Here is an 11,824-nt window from a genome sequence, read left to right on the forward strand (position 1 = left end):
GGTCTCTTAGTGTGTCTCAAGTGAAGCAAGCGGTACAAGAGGCCATTAAAATGCAGAGGAAAATATAGCTCACTTCATTATATTTGGAAGAAACAAAGCTTTTCGAAGTTTTGAATAAATTGAACCAATTGCTTTGCAAAATTACAGTGAAGCACTTAAAACACCAGTCGCTGGTCAAAATGGTGTAAATGCAATTCACCAAAAACATACATAAAAACACCTTTTACAAACCAATTGCAAATATTGAATCAAAAGTGTAACCTATTAAATGCAATTTAAAAAAAACTTCAAATATATTGTAGTGACCATACGTCCTCTTTTTCCCAGACGTGTCCTGGACAGGATTTCTAAATTGCCTATTTTAGCTATATTGTGACCTGAATCGCATACTTCCCTAAAATATAGTATGCAAGAAACAGTAAGTGAGGTGGGGTAGTATGTCTAAATTCATAATATTGGAAAAACAGTCAGCCCAAATTTTCCCCAGATGACGACTTCTTCCGATTTTGAAATGTGCATTCGATGGACACTTTACTATCCCATGATATTCAGACTAGAATGTACTTTAGCAGTCGTGAAGTAAATTCTAATTCAAATGTAGTACCTACTCAGTCAGTACGGGATTTTGAATGCACTGTTTGTTTTCCTATTGTTTTTCATAATTGCTGAAAGTAATGACTGAATAGTAGTTTGAACAATAGCGTGCAGGCACTGTACACTCTTGGCGTGTGAGAAGGTGGGATCTACAGAAAACGGTAAAAGCAATGCAAATATTTGTGCATAGTGAATAAAGACTGTAGAGAGTACATCAACAGAGAAAATCTGGACATTTTAATCTATTTATAAAAAGAAGACTGATTGTCACCCTAATCGAATACCATTCAAGATTAAGTCTGCATAATATATTCTATAATACAGTATTTGTTTTGTTTTATTGATTGCTTGTTTAAATGTGCCAGTGAAACACTACTCTTCCTTTTCATTATGCAAATGCAGATTTCTAGAAGTATATCATAGACATTAGCTCATGAGAACATAGCCTCATTTACTGAAATTGTGTGAATTTGCCAGTTTGAAATGGGTTAGAAACCACTGGTTCAAAAAACAAATGAAGTAGTGTTTCAAAAGCGTCCATTACTAAATTGTTTAACAATTAAAGTTAGTTGTACAATAACAGATTTGAACAGGTGTGCTGTGGATGTTTATACATTTGGATGGTTCAGATGTGGACAGGAATGTTAGATGCTCTGTTATTTAACACCAGCCGTATAGGACATGGTTTTGCACTGGTTCATCATCCCCTGACCAAGCTGCTGTCCAGGATGAGAGGGGGGGCAGTGGAGCTGTGTCCTGTCTCCAATCAGGTACAGCTGTGGTGTCCAAAACTAGGCTGTCCATATGTCCTCTTTTCCCAGATATATCTTGGCCGGGATTTCTAAAGTGCCTTTAATGTCTGGGTTTGGCTTTGTTTTTCTATTGTACCCATATTTGTAAATGCAGTTTTGGGGAAAGTTACTTTTAAAAGTAACGCATTACAATATTGCTTTACAAATTGCTTTACTCCATAAAAAGTAACAAATGTGTTACTGTTATTTAAAGGAATGCATTGCATTACTTTTGTATACTTTTTGTCACCTGGGCTGGAAATGCCCCAAGGTTATATTTTAAGCAATTGTAAAGGCACTTTCACACCAAAAGTGAAATGAAAAGCCTCATCCTGAAGGAAATGCCTTTGCACCTCACTCCAAATCTCTCTCAACATGGGGACAGGAGAGGTGTCAGTGAATAATGGAAAAACAAAGTATATTTTCTTGTGCATTTAAAAGCAATGCATTATTTTACTAGTTACTTGAAACAATATTTATTTATTCACATACTTTCATTTGAAAAGTCATTTTAGTTATGTAGAAGAATAATTTATGGTTACAGATCTTTGTCACCACAACTACAGGATAAAGTTATGATGACTGTATGGAAGAAAAAGTGGAACAAATCTGTAGCAGAGAATTCATAACCGTGACAAGCAGAAGAGGATAGGACTGTGTTTTTTATGATTACTTATCTTATAAAGCTAATGGGCTTGAAAGTTGTATTATTTAAATGTATTATAGGTTAAAAGTATTATTTGACTTTGACTTTTGAATAATCTGCGAGGTTTGTCCACAGCATTTATATCATTTTCTACATTTTTTTAAGTCCTTAATTAGATACTGTATCCGATTCCTAAATTAAAACCACATATTCTCCTTTCTGGTCAGCACTGATCTCCTGACAGTGTTTAGTCTCTCTGTTCTGTAAAGCGTGTCCCTGAAAACAAGACAAAACACCAGGAATATCCTAAAATGTATCTGAACATGCAATGTTTTGCATGCAGGGATATTTTTATTTTGGCATTAAAAGTACTTTCTAGGTCATGATTTATCTAGGCTTTTTGTGATGCTTTAAACTTTTAGCATGGAAATCTGGAAATCTGCCTGAGCTGGGATCAATTACACAACAATTATTTTCTGATCTTCAGAGTCTACATTTTCAAGATACCATTAGAAGGGTTTGCATTTCAGCCTCTTTCTCTCCAATACATCACTGGTTTGACTGGTTAAATGATAAGCAAACAGCTATTCAAGCCAAACGCTGACAAAGTTCAAATTATATCCCTATCCACATCACAAATGTTTGGTAGACAAACATTAAGTCAGCCTGTCAAAGCATTAAATTGATGTCAACAGAAGAAATAGCACTCTCTTCCTTGGTTATGTGTCCAACAGATGATAAAAGTGGATTTCTTTCATGATACCTGTACTGGAATATGCCAGGCTATGTGAAACATTTTCTTACTGATCCATCCAAACTTCTGCCACTCTGAGGGCATTTCTCTTCATCACACTGCTAAGATCAGGCATGTAGGGTTTGTGTGCCCTCTCGATGTGAGCGATTTTAGAGCAGGGCACAATCTCTATACTTCCTCCACACAGCCACACCTGAACCAAAACACATGGAAACTCAACACAGTTTACCATGGCCACTATGTAAATATAGTATACTATGTAGGAGGATGATCAACATGTTTGCATTTGAGTGTGGTTTACCCGTCCCAATCTCACAAAAGAACAGACAATCAACCACAGGAATTTTGGGACTCCTGTAAAACAGACAAAAGACTGATCTGTTACTCATAATGAATATACTGCATACCCCAGTTACACTCTTAATAGAACTTAGCAACATCAGATGAACAGCATGATTGCCAATGAGAAACAAGAAGAATTTAACATTGAGTCACTTTCATCTCAGAAACATTATTACACAACGCGCACAATTTCCTGGCTGAGAAATACTTTGTTTGATAGCACGACTTCTGTAGGAACTTATCGTACATGCATCAGACAGCCCAGTCAAAACCACGAGCAGAGATGAAATACTTTGTCATCTGCAAGTCACTGACACTATCAAACACGGGAATGAAAGTCAAGGTCAGACTAGAAATGTGCAAGCGGAGGCTCCGCCCTAAAAGAGAGAGAGAGAGTACTTGAAAAACTGTTCACATTTTATACACTCTCATACCTAACAATTTTGATATATCCAGAATTAATAACTCATTTTGTGAACAATATGCCTCTGAGATGAGATTTGGATGGGGTTTTTTTGAGAGAAACAAACCATTCGTGCTATGGTCGTCCACCAGTATGATCTCTTTGAGCAGGTGGGCTGGAGTTCTGTTGATGATGCTGCAAATGGCTCTTTGAATGACAGACAGAGCCTCATCTAGATAAATCAGCACCACGCTGAGGGTGGGCAGATTGTGGGGGTATTCACGGCCAATGCATCTACAGAAATAGATGAATGCATTAAGATGGATGTTGAATTTCAGAGCGTGTCCATAAAGTGCTGAAAGTCACCTGTGGTCTCGAGTGTCCGGCAGCTCCCGGTCCAGAGGCAACTGGTCACTGAGGAAGGCATTATAGCCGTATTAATTTTTATGTTCACTCTATTTATTTATTTGTGCTATTTACACAATGTTTACGTTTTGTAGGTGTCCAGGTACACAAAATAAATAATATAGGTAAAATAGAACTGCATACTCTTCAATGTAAAAAAAATAAAAGTATACAGTCAAACAAAAATTTATTCAGACACCTTCAACATTTCTCAAATTATCACAGTTTATTTGCTTTAGTTTAGAAAATGGTACTAAAATGACAAGAACTCTTTGATAGAAAGGTATGTAATGGATTACAATCGACCAAAACTGTTATTATAATATATTGTATTAGCAATTAAAGAAATAATACTTCAGCAAAACATATAGTCAGGTCAAAGTGTCTGAATAATTGTTTGGTCCCAAAATCTTTTTTTTTCAAAAAAATCAATTTTACTGGTAGTCTACTGTATGAAGAATCTTTGGGTATAATATGTCACAGTTTACTTTGTTTTTCTATACTCACATAAATGAACTATAGTGTCCTGGACCCAAATATAAAAAAATATATCTGGTGTCTGAATAATTTTTGGTTTGACTGTGGATTCTTGTTAAAACTACAAAGTAATTTAGTCAAGAGCAGAGAGTGATTTTCTTTCTTTCATCTTCTCGGATTACTGCAGCTAGTAAATTAGGCGTGGTCACTTTAAGAGACAATGCATCCATTATAATGATGCTCATCTGATTTCTTTCTCCACTGTTTACTTTCACTTAAGACATAACAAACAGTTTTTTTCGAGAATACTCTCCAAGACGATATTTTGACATAAGTTTTATGTATTTATTGTTATAAGAGCAAAAGTTTTTCTGCGTCTTGTGTTTGAATGCTTTAAACTATTTTGAATGTTTTGTCAAAGCTTAAAAACACGTGCAAATGATAAGCTTTCACCCATCAACTGTCCTGAGCGTCTTTTTTAGGCTGGCATCAGTCAGTCGGTTGAGATCGCTGCAGATTTAAGACTCCACACAGATTTGAAATGCTCCAGCAGTGCTATATAATATGGATTTAATTTTGTTTTATGAAAAAAAACAGTCTGGACTTTCTGCTCAGTAAATGATGAGAGAATTGTAATTATTGGATGCATTATTGGTTTAATAAACACTGGCATTATGTGACAACATGTCCTATAACTTGCTAATAGGAATAGGGTAGGTGAGAAAAAAAAAACACTTTTACAACACCATCTCTTTAGCTAATAGCTGCATTCACATTTTTTACTTTAGCTGCTTTTATATAGACTGATTATATCTTGCATTTCAGAAGTCCTGCATTACATTCTGTATCTTCCAGTGTTGGTTTCTGCACTCTTGAAGGAAAATGTTCTTTTCATACTTTCCTGTCTGCTCAGCGCTGATCTCCAGACAACGTTTGGTTTCTCTGTTCTGTATGGCCTGTCCCTGAAAACAAAAAAGAAAATATTTTTTATACCAATGCACCCTATCAATGTTTGGGGTGAAATTATTTGTTCACCTGTGTGAAGTCCCAGTACATGTGTTTTGGTTTTTCAGTGTCTGAACACCAGGACAGTTTTGGAAACCTGCCTGAACCGGGATCAATTAGACAGCGGTTCATTTTGTTTTTAAGGGACTGAGGCGGATGCGCAAATATCTCACCACTTGCTGTATAGTAAAATACCTGTGTGATGAGATACTGAAGTGTGTCAAATATTCCCCAAAAATACAGTTTTAATACAGAAGAGAAGAGAAGAGAAGAGAAGAGAAGAGAAGAGAAGAGAAGAGATTACCTGTGATTCCATGAAATGACATGGATATAAAATGGGAGTGTTCTCTTCAAGTGGCCCCTTATCCAAACATAAACGTGTTTGCAGATCATTAATCAGCTGTTTTGATAGAGAGGACATCATATTAAAGGTCAAATCCTTCATACTTTTTCCTGTAAAACTGATCACTCAAGATTATCTTGTTTAATAGTGCACTGTTTGTCACTCACCACTCCATAACCTAAAAAAATTAAGGGATTTAACTCAGGATAGACATTTTCCAGGTACCATTTAAATGGTTTGCATTTCAGCCTTTCTCTCAGTTTCCTTCTTTCAGATACATCACCAATGTCTATCCCATGGTTCTGTGGGGTAGAATGAACACCTTGGTAATGTGAAGCCTCGTTTCAAACCGAGCGTTGCGGTACAGTACAGTATAGAACAGTAGAGTATGATTCGGGATGGTGCACCCTGATATGGCTCGCGTTTCCACCACTAACCTCACCCTTACTCTATATACGTGGTGTATGCTGGAAAGTAGTGATGAATGACAATCTCTTGCGAAGACGAAAGCATGACATTGTCTGTGTGTTTTTGTGTTTGCACACTCTGATGTAAACAAACCCAATATGAATGAGCAGGATGGCGGAGCAAGTGAAGGAGATGATTCATTCACCATGTGTTGTCATTCCCCTTGTAGCACGCGCTAGTGATGATTCTCTGTCAACCAATCAACGTTCTGCAGTAAGTCTAGCTTCAACCTTTCAGATACTGGTCTACTGTGCATGGTACAATGGAAGGGTCCCAAAAAAGTGGTACAGACCAGTTCGCTATTTTTGTACCATACACAACTTCTGACAATGGAAATGTAAATGGAAATAATAGCATACTGTACTATAGGCTTTTGTACTGAACTGTACCGCTCGGTGGAAACAAAGCTTTAGAAATGGCCTTAAAAATCCAGAATTTGAGGGGTTAAATCTTTTAAAGGGATAGTTCACCCAAAAATTAAAATGTTATGTTTATCTGCTTACCCCCATGACATCAAAGATGTAGGTGACTTTGTTTCTTCAGTAGAACACAAACTGAAATTTTTAACTGAAACTGTCATATAATGTTATATAATAGTCTTATAATGTAAGTGGATTGGGATCACGAATCAGAGGTAAAAAACGATATAAATACTTTTCAGTTTGTTGCACAGACCAATCGTTTTGTGTCTTTACACATCAATGAATCATCACGAGCCGCAGTGTTTCATTTGGTTTTGTTTGTGTATAGTTTTTTGTGTGTGTGTGTGTGTGTTTTAGCCATGATTCCTGTCCACTTACATTATAAGATTGACAGACTGCAACGGTTTCACTTAAAAATCTCAGTTTGTGTTTACTGAAGAAACAAAATCACCTACATCCTGCATGCCCTGGGTGTAGGCAGATAGACATCAAATCTTCTTTTTTGGTGAACTATCCCTTTAATTAAATCTACCTGTATGGGAAGACCCCAGGCAATGTTCACATTTATTTTGTATTCATCCATCCAAACTTCTGCCACTCTGAGGGCATTTCTCTTCATCACACTGCTAAGATCAGGCATGTAGGGTTTGTGTGACCTCTCGATGTGAGCAATTTTAGAGCAGGGCACAATCTCTATACTTCCTCCACACAGCCACACCTGAACCAAAACACATGGAAGAAAAACTCAAACAGTGTGCACTATGCATACTATGTACATACAGTATAATATATAAAGTATAATATAATTTAATAATTTAAGAGAATGCTCAATCGATTTGATGTGCATGTGAATTACCCGTATTCCTAATTCAACGTTCTCTCCGCCGTACACCTCCATCCCTCCATCCAGAGTCCCTATCTCACCAAAGAACAGACGATCAACCACAAGAATTCCCATCACAGAGGGACTCCTGGAGAACAGGAAGACAACGGATCTGTTACGAAAATCTGATTAAGAAAATTGAGAACATATTAATTCAGTTATATCTTATACGCACTTTCCTGGCTGTGAAGGGTCATTTTGATTGTGCCACTTCTGTGAGAATTCCACGTACATACACCAGAGAGCCCAGTCAAAACCATGAGCATAGGTTAAATATTCTGTCACTTGCAAGTCATAGTAATTGACTTTATCAAACACCGGGCTCAGGACCAGCGTACGGTCAGCCTGGATAAGTGCAAGCAGAGGCTCCGCCCTAAAAGTGAGAGAGTACTTGAAAAATATTTCATACACCATTACACCAATAACTTAATTTTGATAAGTAAAAGAAATATATATATAATCAAATAAAAAGAAAGAGCATGATTTTCGGCTATTTGAGCAAATACTTAGTTTACTGACAGACAGTTAAGTTATTACTTGAAGTAGCCTATTAAAATTAATGCAAATACTAAAAAAAACTGACAATACACAAAACAAAATTTCTGAAACTTGAAATTAAAATAAAAAACCTGAACATTTTTTATATAAAAGCCAATTAACAAGTTTATAAATAACCCTAAAACAACCTTCCTTTGCATGTGTTATGTTTTAAGAAAGAGAATATCAACTCTTCAACTAATACTTAATTCAGCCGGGCAGTTTCACACCATTTGACATGGACCTCAATGTGGGCATCCAAAATAGCAACCACATCCCCAGTGGCAGCCTTCCACCCTGAGATTCTGGCCTGGGAAAGTCCTTTCTGCTCTGAATGGGTCACCATCTTCACCAGGCCTGGGTGCTTCTCATTGATGGAGCTCATATAAACATGCAGCTGTGTTTTCAGATCTTCTGTGGAACAGATACATCCAGAATTAATAACTCATTTTGTGAACAATATGCCTCTGAGATGAGATTTGGATGGGGTTTTTTTGAGAGAAACAAACCATTCGTGCTGTGGTCGTCCACCAGTATGATCTCTTTGAGCAGGTGGGCTGGAGTTCTGTTGATGATGTTGCAAATGGCTCTTTGAATGACAGACAGAGCCTCATCCAGATAAATCAGCACCACGCTGAGGGTGGGCAGATTGTGGGGGTATTCACGGCCAATGCATCTACAGAAATAGATGAATGCATTAAGATGGATGTTGAATTTCAGAGCGTGTCCATAAACTGCTGAAAGTCACCTGTGGTCTCGAGTGTCCGGCAGCTCCCGGTCCAGAGGCAACTGGTCACTGAGGAAGGCATTATAACCGTATTTCTGAAAGAGATCCTCAGCCTTCCTCTGATCATCCTCAGAAAGTTCAACAGTCCATTGCTTGAAAAGATCTGAGTCTGGGAACAATTTCTTTGCTGGCTTCTCATGTCTCACTTTTGGGATTCTCTCTTCTGCAAGAATTTGTGTTCATCAATTACTCAAGATATAAAACAACACCGAAGCAAAACATATTAGAAACTCACCCATTGCATGTAAATGAGCGGCCAGTTTGTTCATCTTGTTGAGCAGAAGTGCGCTGTGTAACGAGAAGTTCTGCTGGACTTGGCGGAGCTGCTTCTCTTGAGTTTGAATTTCCCTCCTCATTAAACTCATATAGAGAAACACCACAGCAACAGACAAGGCTGGAAACAAACTCTTCACACAACTTATTCTCATGATTTGATGACTCGAGTACGGCTATCATCGCAGAGAGTTTTTATTTTTTTTAGTCATGGTCTGATGAAATGATCTTCCGTTATTTGCAGTTGTTCTGTCATTAGTCCTGTCATGCTTGTTGTAATTGTGGAAAAGTGTAGCATCACTGATGCTTAGTCACTGGTTTACATGGAAAGGTTTCAATGAAGATCGTAAATGATGAAAGAACCTTTTTGTGGATGAACTATTTCTTTAATGTACATTTGACATTCTGTGACAACATGCCCCACAGTGGGCTATTAGGAATAGGGCAAACTACTATGACTTTTTTTTTTCAAGTAAGATACAATGATTTCAAAAAACATACATTTCCATTAATCTATATAGTTTCTCAACTGTATGTCCTATGTGAAGCCCAGGGGATGCTCGAGTCTTAGCAGCTCTTTAAATTATCAGGGCTTCCAAACATTTTAAGCTGAACCTCTTAGATGTCACATATTTACTTGAAGTACCCCAGTAGTGCCTACCTGTCTCAAAAATGCAACCTGTAACTGGGTCCTCAATGTCCTGATTCAGCAGTGACTTACAGTGACATTAAGATCCATCACAGCGGCCCAGTTTACACCTGCATTTTTGGCAATCAGATCAGAAGTGAACAACACTAAATAAAAGTGTAAACGGGGTCCGAAACGTTTTGAGCTCATCAACTTTCGACCACTTTCAGTGGTAGTTGAAAATGCATTCATAGTGTAGACTCTCATGTGGCTGAAAGCATTCGAACTGCCACTAAAGATCATTTCCTCCCTGCCTACTGAGCCAATTCTTAAACATTATGGGATGTGTTGTTGAAGCGTGCAAGCCAGACAGTATTTAATCTCACCGTATAAAATCGTATGTTTGGGTTGAAGGTTTAAAAAAAAATGTATAAAGCACATAGCACAATGATCTCGTAGCAATAATGAAATCAGAAATGAAAGCAGCTGCTTTTCTTATCTTCCATAGTCACTTTGCTTTTGCGTTCATATATAAATTGCATGAGTTTATTTCACAATATTAGATTAAAAGGGCAGAAAAAAAGCCCCACCCATAGACCTCCCCTCAAAGAAAGCATAAGTGGTCAAAAGAGACAGATTAAAACACCATTGCCTTCTTGTGATCCCATTGACCAAAAGCATCTCAAATATGTTTATATAGACTGATTATATCTTGCATTTCAGAAGTCCTGAATTACATTCTGTATCTTCCAGTGTTGGTTTCTGCAGTCCTGAAGGAAAATGTTATTTTTATACTTTCCTTTCTGCTCAGCGCTGATCTCCAGACAGCGTTTGGTTTCTCTGTTCTGTATGGCCTGTCCCTGAAAACAAACAAGAAAATGATTTTTTTTTTATATACCACAGCACCCTATCAATGTTTGGGGTATAATTATTTGTTCACCTGTGTGAAGTCCCAGTACATGTGTTTTGGTTTTTCAGTGTCTGAACACCAGGACAGTTTTGGAAACCTGCCTGAACCGGGATCAACTAGACAGCGGTTCTTGTAGCTTTTAAGGGCCTGAAGGGGATGCGCAAATATCTCACCGCTTGCTGTATAGTAAAATACCTGTGTGATGAGATAGTGAAGGTGTGTCAAATATTCCCCAAAAATACAGTTTTAATACAGAAGAGAAGAGAAGAGAGGAGAATTGATTACCTGTGATCCCATGAAATGACATGGATATAAAATGGGAGTGTTCTCCTCAAGGGTTCCCTTATCCAAACATAAACGTGTTTGCAGATCATTAATCAGCTGTTTTGATAGAGAGGACATCATATTAAAGGTCAAATCCTTCTTAATTTTTCCTGTACAACTGATCACTCAACACTATCTTGTTAAATAGTGCACTGTTTGTCACTCACCGCTCCATAACCTAAAAAAATTAAGGGATTTAACTCAGGATAGACATTTTCCAGGTACCATTTAAATGGTTTGCAATTTAGCTTTTCTCTAAGTTTCTTTCTCTCCGATACATCACCAATGTCTATCCCATGGTTCTGTGGGAACAGGAGAGAACAGATACACATGATCATTTGCAGATCATAAACCTAAGAGAATTTCAAGCCTCAAACCCTTTATTCTTTGTTCACTTTTTGAATCTTTTAATCAAATCTACCTGTATGGGAAGACCCCAGGCGATGTTCACATTTATTTTGTATTCATCCATCCAAACTTCTGCACTCTGAGGGCATTTCTCTTCATCACACTGCTAAGATCAGGCATGTAGGGTTTGTGTGCCCTCTCGATGTGAGCGATTTTAGAGCAGGGCACAATCTCTATACTTCCTCCACACAGCCACACCTGAACCAAAACACATGAAAAAAGTCAACACTGTGCAGTAAACAGCTACCATTTAAATACCATATAGGTAACAGCTGATGACTGCCATTAAAATTATTGAAAGCAATGCACAACTAAATAATGTGACCAAGAGGCCAAAGTCTGTTATACCGAAGATGTTCTTTATTTTTTTGTAAACAAATAGTAAATTACTCCACTTATACCATGGTTACAACACCTAAAGAAG

At 37.5% G+C, this 11,824-nt stretch overlaps 1 long non-coding RNA gene and 1 pseudogene across 1 annotated transcript; both read right to left on the reverse strand.

Annotated features, from left to right (window-relative positions):
* Nucleotides 1–5,206: 5,206 nt before the first annotated feature.
* On the reverse strand, nucleotides 5,207–9,348 carry LOC113071834 (probable polypeptide N-acetylgalactosaminyltransferase 8; annotated as a pseudogene).
* A 1,069-nt stretch (nucleotides 9,349–10,417) lies between these two features.
* On the reverse strand, nucleotides 10,418–11,461 carry LOC113071835 (uncharacterized). Its single transcript, XR_003280250.1, has 5 exons — nucleotides 11,414–11,461; nucleotides 11,160–11,294; nucleotides 10,954–11,049; nucleotides 10,699–10,863; nucleotides 10,418–10,618 (listed from the first exon to the last, which is right to left on the reverse strand). It is a non-coding gene; the product is annotated as an uncharacterized LOC113071835 (long non-coding RNA).
* Between the last annotated feature and the right edge of the window lie 363 nt (nucleotides 11,462–11,824).

This window comes from Carassius auratus, unplaced genomic scaffold (assembly GCF_003368295.1).
Source record: "Carassius auratus strain Wakin unplaced genomic scaffold, ASM336829v1 scaf_tig00008280, whole genome shotgun sequence".
Classification (NCBI taxonomy): domain Eukaryota; kingdom Metazoa; phylum Chordata; class Actinopteri; order Cypriniformes; family Cyprinidae; genus Carassius; species Carassius auratus.